Source organism: Monomorium pharaonis, chromosome 4 (assembly GCF_013373865.1).
Source record: "Monomorium pharaonis isolate MP-MQ-018 chromosome 4, ASM1337386v2, whole genome shotgun sequence".
Classification (NCBI taxonomy): Eukaryota; Metazoa; Arthropoda; class Insecta; order Hymenoptera; family Formicidae; genus Monomorium; species Monomorium pharaonis.
In genome coordinates this window covers 30,343,702-30,359,110 of record NC_050470.1, presented here as the reverse complement: position 1 = coordinate 30,359,110, position 15,409 = coordinate 30,343,702, and the positions used below count along the sequence as shown (strand labels likewise).

The 15,409-nt window shown below is 37.8% G+C and overlaps 1 protein-coding gene across 6 annotated transcripts in view; it reads left to right on the top strand.

The window, feature by feature from the left end:
* Window positions 1–15,409, top strand: part of LOC105830869 — a 64,663-nt gene that overhangs the window by 39,065 nt on the left and 10,189 nt on the right. Inside the window, exons 1-2 of one of the 6 annotated variants that reach the window (XM_036286122.1) lie at window positions 4,731–7,288; window positions 10,410–10,591. The exons of 4 other annotated variants lie outside the window; for them this stretch is intronic. The gene's annotated coding sequence lies outside the window, so the exon portion shown is untranslated. Of the gene's footprint in view, window positions 1–4,730; window positions 7,289–10,409; window positions 10,592–15,409 lie in introns of those variants that run through there. One more of the 6 variants, XM_036286126.1, reaches the window with a different exon arrangement.

Sequence of the window (15,409 nt, the reverse complement as noted above, 5' to 3'; positions counted from 1 at the left end):
CCGGAAGCGACGGTTTCCGTAAAACACACGATAGCTGCAGAGAAATAAAACAGAGAACGCTTGCACGCCGGAAAATCCTCATTGTGATTAAAAATGCCCTCGCCCTGGTTACCTCTAGGTGTTTATTTGTTCTCCAAAATGATCCCATTCGTTTTCCACCACAGGAGTTTGGACGTAACCATGTTATCGAACAAATAATCGATTTACTTATGAATCGCTTTATCTGCTGAATATAAAAGAAGTGACGAAAGAAATTGGGAAAAACGCTGCTCTCTACGTGCTACCTAATAGCGTGTGACTGCGCGAAGATGTGAATATGAATACGCTTCCCCGTTCCGCGATCTCGTCATTGTCAATGCCGCGTGTTCACGAAAGTGGGACCTTGTCGCGCGAAATACGCCGATCGAGACTTTCACTTATTACCGCGGGGATGCCGAATAGGAGCGAATTAGCCGGGACCGTGTCTAATTAATACGCGGAGAAACCGGCTTAATGAACACGCGCCGAAAACAGCCGCATTACCGAACTGTAACCGTTCGCGGGAGGATTCATTCACCTCACCGGCGATACCGGATTTGAGGAGACTTCCCGAAGAGAGTTCAACGAGCGAACGGTATTTCTCAGGATTTATTAAGGTACTTAAGTATAAAATATAAAAATACAATATCCAAATGTAATATACTCTCTCGCTGAAGGGCGTGAGGTTTTATTCGAGGGACGAATATTCCGGCGCTGGCGCGACTCGGCTCGGGTACGATTCTCTCGTTCGCCTCTCGTTTCCTCAGCAGCCAATGCCAAACGCTCCGGCACGTAGCGGAACTTTGCCCCGTACACGTAGGCCAGGCAATGGTCTCCGATTGCGGACTTCTTCCCGAATGTCACGTGTGCCGCCGCCGGCTTGCAGCGTGTTTTTGACGAGCACGAGCGCACGTTCGCGAGAGCGCGTATTTTCTTACGCATATTTTACTTCCTCATCCCAGACGAGACCGGCGCGCCGCGCAATTTCATAATTTACCGGCGCAGTCTACCTGTTGCACCGTCATTCATATCAAATTACGATAATACGGTAACGAATAGTCTGCATTTACAGAGAAACCTGCATTCGGCAACATTAGTTCTGTCTCTGAACGTAATTGTCTTAGTACTTTTATAAATTTTGCAAATAATATTGCAAGTATACAGTTATAAAAATAACAATTATTATAAATTGATTGTATGCTCAATAATATATTTTTTTTCTGAAGAGACAATATGTTGAAAGTTTATATGTTGTGCGCTTAAATTTAGAAATATGTATATTTATTTTTTCTTTTTTTTCATTGTCAATTTACTGTTTTATTTAAAATTGTCGAAATTAATCTTTATATGTTAGTTCAAATTTTAAATTAAAACTAGATTAATATTTTCGTATAAAAATATTAAAGAAAAGGTTGAAAAGTTGATTATTCACACTCAGTTTGAATTATGAATTAACATGCTGTGTTCTCGTTAAAGCTTGTTAATTTATTTAATAAGATGATCAGTTTTAGACATTTTTTTAACCGTTTGATATGTCGTTTGTAATAATTTTTTAAATGGAACTTTCTTATGCGCGACATGCGAGGACTTTCTGCGAAATACTAAAATACACGAAGAACTTGTCTACGGACTCAACCTGTCGCGTATCTCTTTTGCTTTCCCGCGGATCTCCAGATTTGAAACGTCTGAGAGTGAGTTCTTCACGACATCCTTTTGTCGGTTCATTGTCCCCCGTGACCGAAATTAAAGTTCCGATATATCGCTTGCGATTTCGCACCGCAGACAGCGCGATCGGAACATCCGTGGTAAATGAACGAGAGAAAGAGGCATTGACCTCTTTGGCAGCTCGCGCATGCACAGACACAGACACGTGTGTATGAGTGTGTAGATAAACACGTACGCACGTGCCGCAAGCCGCATGCGGTGTGCGGTCTCGCATTGCGACGCCAAATTCCGGATAGAAAGCCGCCGCAGATCGTTGTCGAAACACTCTAGAAAGGTGTAGGAATTATTTAGGCAGAGCTCTTAATTAATTTGTTTCTTCAAACGAGATAATTTTCCGAGGCAGAACAATGGAAAGGTGTATAAAAATTTTGATTATTTGCTGACGTACTTGCCCGGTCTAACGTTCCGCCTCGGTGATCGTCGTGGCTTCGCGCCGATCGAGTAATTATCAATTATCTGTGGATTAATCGAATTGATACGTAAAGCTGAATTGAGACACAGTATATCACGTTTGTCATCGTGTTATCTGTATCCATGCGTCACAATACAAGTCATTGTGAAAACATCGTATGTCTCGCGATGTGTTTTCCCTGATGATTTACTGAAATTAGTTCGTTTCGTCGCGGCAGTGTTTCCTGGAAAAACAAGACACGGTACTTCCCGTAGCTATCTATCTACCACTCGTGGGCGTGTCATATCGTGATATAAATAACGGTCATGATGTAACGTGAGCACACATTTAATCAAGTTGCTGTTAACAACGAGTACCTAGCCATAAAAAATTATTAGTATTGTCTTTGGTAATGCGCCGATGGAAAGTTGAGGAATGCCAAGAGGAATTTCTCTGAAACGTAAATGTACTTTCAGTGTACATTTCAATGTACACCGAAAGTGTATGGTATTGTGTGCTAACACTTCAGAAATTTAAATAGAAATTTGCAATTAACGCGATAAAATTTAATTTTGATTTAAAAAAAAGCAAGAAGCTAAGGAATAAATACAGCCTGAAATAATTTACTGTATATGGCGCTGTTTTGATACGAAACTAGTAATATCACAATATTAAATTGATAACAGTTTAATAATAACGATAGTAAAAAGCTTATCTCTCTTCCCAAAGAATTTTTGAATCGTGTCGTTTTCGTAGAGTAGGTGCGACTCGCGTGGGCGTGAATGGAGGGAAGATAACAATACGAATGTAAAGCGTAAACGAATATTAACGATCCGAGTAGGCGTGTACGTCGTAGAAGAGAAACCGAATGAAGACGAATTTACGAAGCGACCGCTCTATTAATGTCGCAATCGCAAATAATTATTGCGGTAGCGAAACGAGTCAATGAGACCAAAAATGGTTGCGAAAAGCTGCTGCATCGCGGAATACGGACGATTCGTCCTTACTTTGTAAGAGATTCCGATATTCCTGAGGCTCGTTAGCGACGTTGCTTCTTACGGCGTGTTAAACGACGTTAACCTTTTGCGTTGAAACCTTCAAGGCGATCCAAGCGAAGAGGCGCATGGTCTGCTGATTGCTCGTGCATATATGCTCTTTCGCGACATTTCGACTGAAGTCACCTCAGATTTATGTATTTTCCACGATTTTTTCGTTTTCAGCGATATTTTCTCACACGAAGTGGCGTGTCGAAGAAATATCTTTAAAGTTTCGTTGTTTTGAAAAGAAATAAATAACTAGTTGCAAAGTTTGAAAATAAAGCAAATCTATTGGTTCACCACCGAATTTTTTGTCATCATGAAAATGAATACATAGAAAACGTACGTTTCTCTTGTGCCTTTAATGTGAATTATTATAATTAATAAATTGACATGAAGATTTACAAATGCCCACTCAAAGCATCTTTTATCACGAGAAGAAAGGAGTTATTCTCTTTCTCTCTCTCTGTCTAAAATAGGCGGCTTGACCCATTGATCGTAAAGAAATGTGTGTACTATAGAACAAGATTTCTACGGTTCCTTCTAAGGAAGGAAATCTAGCTACCTGGCAGTCCTTGTGCCACTTTGCGGTCATATCAGTCGATATTCTTCGGCAATAACACGCCGTTCGGTCACGCACAATTTATTTCTATCAACTACCGTCTGGATGATAACTCTTGAGGAATTTATTTTACTTTATCTATCTTACTATAATTTGCACGTACATTTCGTCTTATTCATATCGAACTTCTTCATTTGTAATCAAGAAACTTTATTATTTCTTTAGTAAGACGCGGAACTAACACTTATCTGTGGAGCAACGTATAGAAATTGTTAAGCGCTTCGGGCAGTATGCAACTTCGTAATTTCTATCGCGAACAGACTCGCCGGACATCAGAGGTTCATCGCTCCCGGAAGCACTATAGTTCTCGCGCGACGCGACAGGTACGTGATGTGTAGGTACATGAGAATTGCGGGCCTAGAAACAAAACGTTGTACTAATTAAATTCGCGAGTCTGTTCACTCCGAGGGAGAAGGATCAGAAATTACCTTATTAATCAGTCTGTTTGAACGGTAATTAAATGCCGTAGCAAGGAAAAGGAGAAAGTCTTCAGGTTGCGTGCATCGGTCACTGTAATAAAGCCTTGCATTAATTATGTCACGGAATGGTTTTAGAATGATTTTACGGAATGAAATTCTAACATAAGAAAATCAAGATGAGAAAGAGAGACAGGAAGGGGGGAGGGGGAATCAAAAGAGATAAGGAATTAATAGATAAAAATTTTTCACCTCGATAGATAAAGTTATATAACTTTTGATATCTTATCGTTCTGGCTAGGATCAGAAAATAGGCAAATAGATTGACACTTTTCTCACATTTAAGCGAGAGAGGAAAGGATGACGCATATCGACCTGAAACGCGTATGGAAATTGAAATACTTCGGAATAAAAATTGCGCGATGCTTTCCAGGCAGAAAGAAAGAAGAAAGTGCGCGCGCCATTTGATGAACCTAGAAATCGTGATATATATACGACACACGCGTGTCCGATTTCTTCCAAGGAACTGAGAAACCGTAGGTCCACTTGACCGAAACCGGTTGATTGAGAGAACGCATCTTGTCGGGGAAGAATAAAAGTGATTGATATGTAAAAATGACATGTGAATTTAAGCGTTATTTAGGAGAGATCACGCATTCTTGATACTTGAACATACATTTTTTTCGACGCAGTCTTCTTCTTTCTTCTTTTCCGAAAGCAACATATGGCATTTTTTGCGTCATTCGGTGCTTCACTTCGGTGCCGTGTGTATTTTGCCGTTTCATCCGTTACATTATCGTAAAGGAATAACTGGCTATATTTTTTTTTTGTTACAACAGTTGCAATTCTATCTGTTTCTTGTTACAGAAAACGCTTTTATGTTAATCACTTTCTTTCTTCGATTAAATATCCATAAGTAGAATAGATTAAAATGTAATTTTTTTATATGTAGAACACGTATTAATTTTCATACGACATGTTAATATATCGGAATTTTAAATTTCACGATACGGTAAGTTTCGCTCCACCATTAGTCTCTATGGCTGAACGTAATAATATACCGCGGATACAAAGAGAAAGGGAGGAAAAGAGCACGGCTATGCTAGAAACGGTATCGCCGCACAGTCGCGAGTCTGGTTTTTTTCTCCAACGAACTCCTGTGACGAACTGGAACTTGAACGATCTCGACGAACTTGTCACGTGTGTCGTCGTGGCTCTTACTTAGCAGCGCTTCCGGACTGTAGGCGATTATGAGAAGCTGTAAGAGTCGCGAAACACACATACTTAATAGTCTCTTTCTTTCTTTCTCCGTGTACGTAGAATATCGGGGACACTATCCGCTCTGCTCTCTTCTATTTCTCTGCTCGCCTTCTACGAGCAATGGGAAATCTGGCACGCATCACACGAGCGCTAATCCGACATAGCTCCGAGTACCTCATCCAAGAATCGTCCACTAGAACCGGACATGTTAGACTCGTGAGCTTTAAGGTGAAACCTTTCTCGACCTGTTGCATTTGCAAAATACATTAACTTAATTCGATCATTATGTGATATTTTCTTTCACTTTCATGTTGATTTTTATATTTACGTATTCTATACTGCAGTGTTAAATGATATTTTGTGTTTAGGTGCAGGTGAATAGTAAAGTAATCATAGATCAAGAAAATTTTTAATTTTTAAAAATTAATTTTTTTTGTATATTTTATTTTATTTTTTTACAAAATTGGAATATCAAATGAAAATACTAATTCTCGTATAGTTTAAAATATGCAGCCACACGCTCAAGTTACATATAGTAAGAACAGAGTTATGTATGCAAAACAAACTTGTAAAATGACGTAAGACTATCATAATATTACGTATCTTAATCGTATCTAATGCTTTTAATAGCTGTAACTATCGTAAGTTTATAGCGTGTATGTAGTATGTTTTTTATGTGCTGGGTGTAAAATACAAAATATCTACGAATTAAAGATACGCACAATGATGAGAGACTTTAGTATAATTGATGGCTTGAAAGCTATCTGTAAATGGTATGAATAGAATCCTCTTTTTTTAATGCCTCCGAATGAAATAAGATAAATCTCTGTCATGAAGTGATTCCTTGGCGAGAGTCCTAAGTGACTAATTATAGAAAAATATATAAAAATACTATAAACATGTATATAAGATACCTGACCTGAATTTGGGCCATCTTCATACATTGCTGACCCTCATTTTTACTAAACAAAATAAAACAATGATAATACCCATATTCGGTACGTGCTTATAACGACGTTGGCGCATTTTTTATCATTCTAGCCGTGTTTTATATTCAATGAACGATAGAACGATAAAAAAGTGTATTACAGCGCGTTATGAATAAGTGTAATGATTTTTAGTTCCATGTTCGCGCATCTGAAAGAAATAACTATGACGCAAGTCAGACTGCGACAAGTAGGAGACTAGTCATACAGTTAGAAAAAATAGAATTTTTTAAAAAGGTGCAAGAGGGCGAGGCGTGAGTTAAGTCGAAGCCATGTTCGCGGGCCTAGTATCTTCCAGACGGGATATCTTCTTGCTGAAAAAGACTGCAATTTACTGAGCTTTACCTTATCTTATCGTAATCGGCGTAAAACGATAATCCGCTTTCGAAGAAAAGCGAGAAGCGCTGTGCAAGCGTTGGAACGAATGTGGAATTAATCGGCACACGATCGCCAGTGAAACGACGCCGGTGGGCTGAGGCGTGGAACGAAGTGGCGATGAGCGCGGGATCGCAAGGTTACGCGAGGGAAAGTCCACCTCGTGCCGCACATCACCCACACAATGCCGTTTCGCGCATTCCAATTCTCAAAGTGAAAGACCGAAGCCCCGACATTAAAAACGTCATACATATGGATAAAGCGCGCGCGCTCGCGCACATATGAGCGCCGTGCGGATGCGATGATTGCGCACTCGCGCGGCCTCATCCAGCCCACAATACGCGTGCAGCGCATACGCATCGCAACTGCGAAAACGCGTGGAAAGCCGGTCTCGGTGCCGCGAGAAACCTGCATGTTCTCCAGAATAGCGAAGTCGGCGAAGAAAGGCAAGAAATGCAGTAAGTGGATTTAGGGCGTCAGGGGCTCTGTGTGTGCAGATGAAGTTGACGAATATTTATATACAAGCTGGAATTAAGAACGAAATGGAAAAAGTAACAAAAACAAGAAATAAAACTTTACAAAAAAAAAGAGAGAAAAAGATAGGAATGCTCATAAGAGTAGCCGGCACTTTGTTCTGTGCAAAACTTTAAACTTTATTTGTCTTGACAATTAAAAAGTTTTTAATTAGTTTAATACAATTTAAATTTAACGTAGAAAACTTTTTAATTAAAAAAAAGAGGGAATGAAATAATTTTGTTTTAGCTATAGTAACGCACGGAAGGCAGCACACATTTTTTGTATTATAATTTCATTTAATTCTATTCATGTAGAATGTTACATGACCTATACCCGTGTGGAAATTCATCTAGGCATGCCCTATTTAATATTGGCCCCATACGGGCGTTACTTAGGCATCCAAAAAATAAAGGCTTTTTGGACTGAAATCTATTCAGGGCCTATTCAGAGCTTATTTAGAATATTTGAACTTGGGCTTACCTGAATTGGGCCTGGTTTAAATTTACAACTGTTTTCCCAAGACTCACAGTTAGGTTTGCCCGGTTACAGCCCGTATCGGACCTAGTTTGAATTAGATGTTTGCTCCAAAACAGTTATATTTAGGTTTGCCTAGTTATAGCTTTTTTTCTCAATTTTTATATTTTAATTATTTTAATATATTAATTGTACTAGATTTAAATATTTCAAAGTAACCGTTTTCCATGTCTGATAGACTGAAGTAATTAGCTAATACATTATTTATAAAATCTATTATTTTATTGAGTATATTAAATAAAAATTCAACTCGGAAAAAGTTGGGAATTATTGTGTAAACAATGAAAGAAAGTGAAAATTTTTGTTTTTTAGCAATAAAAAAAAATTTATTACTGTTAGCAAAAAACAAAAAATATAAGCTTATAGGTATTAAAAATATCTATTAAATGAGCCGTCGAACGTTTCAATTGGTTTATTTTTTAAGGAGAAAAAAATTAAAAACTGCCAAAATTTACCTTTTTTTTTAAATTGTTAATAACAAATGGACAAGTGGTGGCAAATTCTTGTAATAGGGCTTAATAGTAGCGGTTACTATTCTCTAAAAGTCTTGAAAATTTTAGCCCAAAATATTCATAACTTTTGACACAAAGCTATTTTTTATTTAATTATTTTTTAATTTTTTAATTGTTAATTAACATTGTTTACACAACTTTTTCCGAGTTGAATTTTTGTTTAATATGTTTGTATGATTTTTCCGAATAAGAATCTGCAATAAAAGTGCCTCTTACAATTTTTTCTCGAAAAAGTCTAATTTTAATTTTAATGTACTAATAAGTATATATAGACAATAACAAGAACCCAATATCGATAAGTCAATTGGCTCAGTAGATAGAGTACAAGTTTTGTAATCCTAAGGTCCCGGGTTCAAAACTATCTACGGCAAGTTTTTAATTATTTTATAAATAATTTTAGAAATAAATATAAAATTACTTTAAAATAAAATAAAATAAAATAAAATAAAATAAATAAATAAAATAAAATAAAATAAAATAAAATTAAAATTAAAATTAAAATTAAAATTAAAATTAAAATTAAATTAAAATTAAAATTAAATTAAATTAAAATTAAAATTAAAATTAAATTAAAATTAAATTAAAATTAAAATTAAAATTAAAATTAAAATTAAAATTAAAATTAAAATTAAAATTAAAATTATTAAAATTAAAATTAAAATTAAAATTAAAATTAAAATTAAAATTAAAAAATTAAAATTAAAATTAAAATTAAAATTAAAATTAAATTAAAATTAAAATTAAAATTAAAATTCCCCTTAAATTAAAATTAAACCTTCCCCTTAAAATTAAAATTAAACTTAAAATTCCCCTTCCCCTTCCCCTTAAAATTCCCCTTCCCCTTCCCCTTCCCCTTTCCCCTTAAATTCCCCTTCCCCTTCCCCTTCCCCTTCCCCTTCCCCTTCCCCTTACCCTTCCCCTTCCCCTTCCCCTTCCCCTTCCCCTTCCCCTTCCCCTTCCCCTTCCCCTTCCCCTTCCCCTTCCCCTTCCCCTTCCCCTTCCCCTTCCCCTTCCCCTTCCCCTTCCCCTTCCCCTTCCCCTTCCCCTTCCCCTTCCCCTTCCCCTTCCCCTTCCCCTTCCCTTCCCCTTCCCCTTCCCCTTTCCCTTTCCCTTTCCCTTTCCCTTTCCCTTTCCCTTTCCCTTTCCCTTCCCTTTCCCTTTCCCTTTCCCTTTCCCCTTCCCCTTCCCCTTCCCCTTCCCCTTCCCCTTCCCTTCCCCTTCCCCTCCCCTCCCCTCCCTCCCCTCCCCTCCCCTTCCCCTTCCCCCCCTTCCCCTCCCCTCCCTCCCCTCCCCTCCCCTCCCCTCCCCTTCCCCTTCCCCTTCCCCTTCCCCTCCCCTAATTCCCCTTCCCCTTCCCCTTCCCTTCCCCTTCCCCTTCCCCTCCCCTCCCCTCCCCTCCCCTCCCCTCCCCTCCCCTCCCCTCCCCTCCCCTCCCCTCCCCTCCCCTCCCCTCCCCTCCCCTTCCCCTTCCCCTTCCCCTTCCCTTAATAAAATAAAATAAAATAAAATTTAAAATTTAATTAATTAATTAAAAATTTGTCCTAAATTTAGTATACTGTTGTTGATAAAAATAATAAAAATAAAATTTTTTATTTTTATTTAATACTAAACAATTTTAGTTTGGCTCAAGCTAAATTTTTATATTGGCCCAAGTTTGAAAACCAATGTAGGTTTTAAATTAAAAAGTGGGACAAATCGATATTGGACCAAGGTAGGCGTCCTAACTTGGGCCTCAATAAAAGTAAGGAAACCTAACTTGGTCCTGATTACAACCTAGGTAGAATTTCCACACGGGTATATCGTATACACATGTTATAACTAATAATTATTTACCAATTACTTGCTCATAATTTTCTTTTAAACGCTACTTTATCGCAGAAGCGCCAAGGGATGAAATTTTTCCAACCGAATTTCTTTGTTGAAATAATGTTGAAATAATTAGCGCTAAGGTTTTCAAATTAACGTAATAAAATGTACGAACAGAGTGACATGAGGAAATGTATATATTATTACGTAGCGTGAAATCGCTGACCTGACTTCGGGTTTGGAATGCCGCGGTAAAGGGTACCTACCTCTCGCGCCCCGATCAAATCTGGGAGCAGAAGGATCGAATACACACGGGCGCAGTTTCCCCCCCAGTTTATAAGCTACGGAGGAGGTGTGGTTATGATCGGAGCTGGTCGACCTCGTTTAGGACCGGTAAGAGTATAATACGAATACGCCGCGCGGCGTCGCGTCGCCTCGACAAAAAGGAGCGAGCGTAAAATCGATTCCGCAACCGTTCTGTTGTCCTGCAAACACGTCAAGTACGACATTTTTTATTTTACTGCTTCTCTACCGACGTAGAGAATTCGTTTGTATGAATATTAGCCATTGTCTCGGTTAACTTGTCTAAGAAATTCCTCGCTTCTTTTTGACGAGGTGATTTTTTTTGGCGGGAATGCTGGCACTACGTGGTGCAACGTCGTGCCCTTGAAATGCGAAAGCGCGAGACCAGCTGTTCAAGTTAAGAGTTAACCAGAGATAAACGCAGTTACTCCGGAATTGCTGTTTTAAACAAAGGGGAACGGGAAATATGTTTTACTCGACGGAACGTGCGGACTGTTACTTAAAGCATAAAATCGTACCGCCGTCCTTCTCTCTGCACCGTTCTATATTTACTTTGCTTTTTCTAAACACTCTGCACACGAAGTCACTTTACGATTTGCAACGTTACAGTGAAGTTTTCACGCCGCGTTTAGATAGGAACTTTGGAAGTTTTATTTTTTTTTTTAAGGATCTCTCCTCTTTCTCTCGTTTTACTGTATTGAAAACCAGATTAGTATTTTGAAATGCAAAGTACCTCGAGAGGGTGTACATTCAAGAATAGAATGGTTCCGGGTCATAAGTCGGAGACCGGTTTAAGTTCGGTTCTGGTATAAACTCCATCACCTTCAGCTTCAACATGCGCGTTTATATACGATAAACCAGAGTATGAATCGAAAATAGCATACAAATCCGTCTTTGTTGCTTGATATTTATTTATTCGCACGGCACAGAAGAGGTAAACCTTGCGACGCGACAACGAAATGTGACGTTAGGCATTCGTTGCAGACATCCTGTTCTCCATTTAGCTACGCCAGGAAGTATACAATGCGAGCGTTTCTTCTCATTTTTCACGCGATTGTGTGAAACGCGTGTACCTTCGCGTCTCTCGCTCGAGGCTGAACGATCCCAATGAAACACTCGGGCAGAAGCTAAAAAAGAAGTCTTGGCTACAATCTATAGAAAAGCAGGAAAAAAAATGTAGACTAGCGGCATCAAAATTGCTCAAATGAATCTAATTCGATAAACGTAGCTGTGCTAAAGTGCATGGCGACGTGCATTGTCATCGATGGCATATCAATTGTCATCATTTAGTGTCTCTTGCGCTATGTAGTACATCATAAAATTACTTTTAATATTACTAGGAATAAGAAATAGAGATAAAATGTATAACGTTGTAATGTATAATGTATGTATGTGTAATGATACCATTATCGGTTTAGTAAAAGTACGTGAAAGAATTTTTAATTAATATTATAATTTATTAAAAATCTTCATATTGTGTCTTGAAAAGAAAATTTTCGATTCCATCAGTCACAATGGTTTTGTAATTTTATTAAAGTACCAGAAAGTATCGAGAAGCTGTCATCCTGTTTATATGAAGAATTGCATAATATAATGTTGCACAGTTGTAGTATCGTTTTATTCGCAATGGCAGTGAGTAGCCATAGAACGTACGTAGATTATCTGAAGCTCTATCATAAATCACAAACACCTAAGAATGAATTCAACACTATCGTCTTTATCCGCGTGATGCAGGCGGCACGCTAATAGCGTGAAAAAATGGCCGTTAATCATGCGACAACGGTTCCCAACGTACGGTTTACTGTTAGACGGGGATTACTTGGTTCGGCATGGCCACGTACAGTTGAGTGCAGTTCTTGCAGCTGCAACATATTCACTTGGAAGACTCGCAAATTACGTAGCGCAAAGAAGTGAAAATTGAATTATTTTCGCGACTTGTGATTTATTTTTTCTATAATATAATTGGCTTTAATTTTGATAAAAATTATGTGTCTAAAATATCATTAATTCTTAAAAGGAGAGAGTATTTTAAAAAGTCTCTATAATAAAAATGTAAACTGCAAGATGAAAATATTAAGAATATTGCTGCATTATGAGTGGAAAGTGAGCATTATACGAACTTAAACTAAATTATGATAATTTCACGCTCAATTATACAATTCTGCTATCTCCAATTAAAATTACGCGATTTTTTCAAAAGCTGTTTCTGTTATTAATGCTTTAAATTAATTCATTAATTTTTTTCCTAATAAGAATATAAATTCGTTTCTAATAAATATTTCATACGAAAAATCTAATGTACGATATATCGTTCAATTGTGAATCGTCGGTCTGCTTCCATGAGCAACGAATGTCTCATATGCAGTGATGTAATTCACGCTCTTAATGTGTCTCGAATGACTAGTACCAGCTACTTATTACCTCGCTCTTGACCCATTAAGTCTTTTGCCTTTCGAGTGCTCTCGAACGATTCGTCGTACCCTGCGATCTCGGACGAACGGTCCATCTCCCTCTTCTCTCTTCCAGGTAATTTCTCGCCCGCGTGCTCCGGACGAAAATTCCCAGACGCCTTACGGTTGTTAGGGGCAAGTTTAATGCCCGCAATCAAGCAAGGCAGGCTAACAGTAATTATTGCAGCACGACGAAAAGAATGCGAGTCGCGCCGTCGTAGCGGAGAATCCGCACGGATCTCTCACTCGCGGAAGTCCTTGTCGTTATTCTCTTTCTCTCTCCCGTTCTTTCTTGCGTTTGTAGTGCGCACCCGGTTTATGTCCGTGCGAAGACGAGTATACGTCTAACCGCGGCTGATAATCTCGCCCATTTCTCCTACATATGTCGGCGGCATTACCGCCGTTACCGTGAGAAGTAACGTGAGACGAGCGCCGACAATTATTATTTATTTCACGACACACTAAGCAGTTTTCTTCGCACGGGATGATTCACCGGATCTACTTCGTCGTATGCTTTATCACTACGTTGTTATTTTCGTAAAGGTAGACTAAACAAATAGTATTACTTGCATTTGCATTCATCGAGTACTTGAGTCATTCATTCACGATTAATCATTATTCGTAGTAAAAATGTGACTTATAAATATTAAAATGTATCTAGTAAGGAAATCTAATCTTCTCTCGCAGATTATTATTGATGATGTTCTTAATTAAAATGTAAGTTTTAATGAATAATGTTTATTTGCTTATACTTTCAATTAATTGTTTTCTTTTAAATAATCTTGAGATTAATTTCGAAAGCTATTTTCGAAATGTGTAATTAAATTTCTTTTTAGACAATTTGAAATAAAAATGATCTAAGTTTTTATATTTTAGAATAAAACCTTTTGTTTCAATAATTTAAATATCTTAAAATATCTTTCTTAAAAGTAAAGGTTTTATATACGGCAAATAACAAAGCCGCGAATGGCTTCTACCTTCTTAGGAGCAAGGTAGGGTTAAAGCTTTCGAGTGTTGCAATATGTAAAATTCATTGGCATTGAACCTCGCCTTGTTCTTCGTCTGCCATGTCTTGGCGCGCCACTCCACGCGTCATCTCAATGGAATGAGAAGTCCCGACAAGGTCCGCCTCTGTAACCGAGGAAGAAAGGAACTTTGTAGCGACCCAGACGATTCTATGTAAAAATGTAAGGGGATTATCCCTTTTCGTAGAATGCGTTACGTAGATACGGGATTAATTTACGGTAATTTCCCAGTGGTAACTACTACACGACTGTATACAGTTCTGCAGTAACTAATTGATAATAATTGTAGAATGACATTATCATAAATTTCATAGTTACTTGGAGTCATTAAATGAAAGATTTGTGATTGCTTTAAGTTTTCGTTTTGCCTATTTAGAGAAATAAGAGAGAAAGAGAAGGATATAAATATCAATTATAATTAAAATTTTAAGCAAGAAAGCTATTTAAATGTAGTTTATGTTATAATTATTTTCGTTTTTAATTAATTATGCGCATAACATTTTTGAGTTTTTAATTAATAATATAAGAAACATTAAGTTTATTCATTTTGATGTAAAAAAATTCAGTATAGTTCTTTTTACTTGTAATTTAATTTGCATCGACAGCTAAAGAATCTTATTTCTAAATTAAATTTAAAAATTCGATTTAAAAGAAAATAAAATAAATCTACTAAATTAAACATAATCACATAATCACCATGTACAATCGGAGAAATTAAAAAAATATCTTTAAATTTTAGAAATCTGTAGTAATGTTTCAGTCTGAAGATTTCAAACGTGAAACTTTCGAATGTTTGCCTACCTAGAGCTCTTGAACCTCATTTAATCGAAATAACAACCTTGAAATTCCTCTCTTGCTTTGTCGCAAAAATTGCGTCCGTTTTGGTGCCTGTGCACGAACTGCAATTCAATTTTTGCCTTTTCTTTCTTCTTTCTTTTTTTTCTTTCTTAGAATAGTACGAATGGACAAAGGATTCCTTTCTGATTTTTTTCAAAGGAGGAATACCGAGTTGGGACGGATATCTAGCCACATTGAGGCACGTTCTCGATAGTTAATCCAAATTTTTACGTGACCGCGTCCCAGACGCTTTTCACGTGCACGAAAGGCGCGGGCAGGAACGCGAGAGACGTAACGGATCAACGAGATCGGCAACGGTACTTCGTGCCAGGTTTGCGAATACTTGCAAGCTCCTGCATGCTAATATCATATCACCGTGGACATCGTCGTGCGACTCTTTCTGATTGATATCCTTTGTTCCGGTGTGTCGCGCACGCGATTTCCCTTGCGATTAATATCTAAACGATGGAAGAGAGAAAGAGAAGGTTCCCGCAGCCTTTGCAATAGACAGAGAATATTTGTCAATAGCGAGAGGATGATTCGTCAAGTTCCCGCGCAACGTCGTTGCTCTCCTGTCTGCTTAACAATCCGAACAG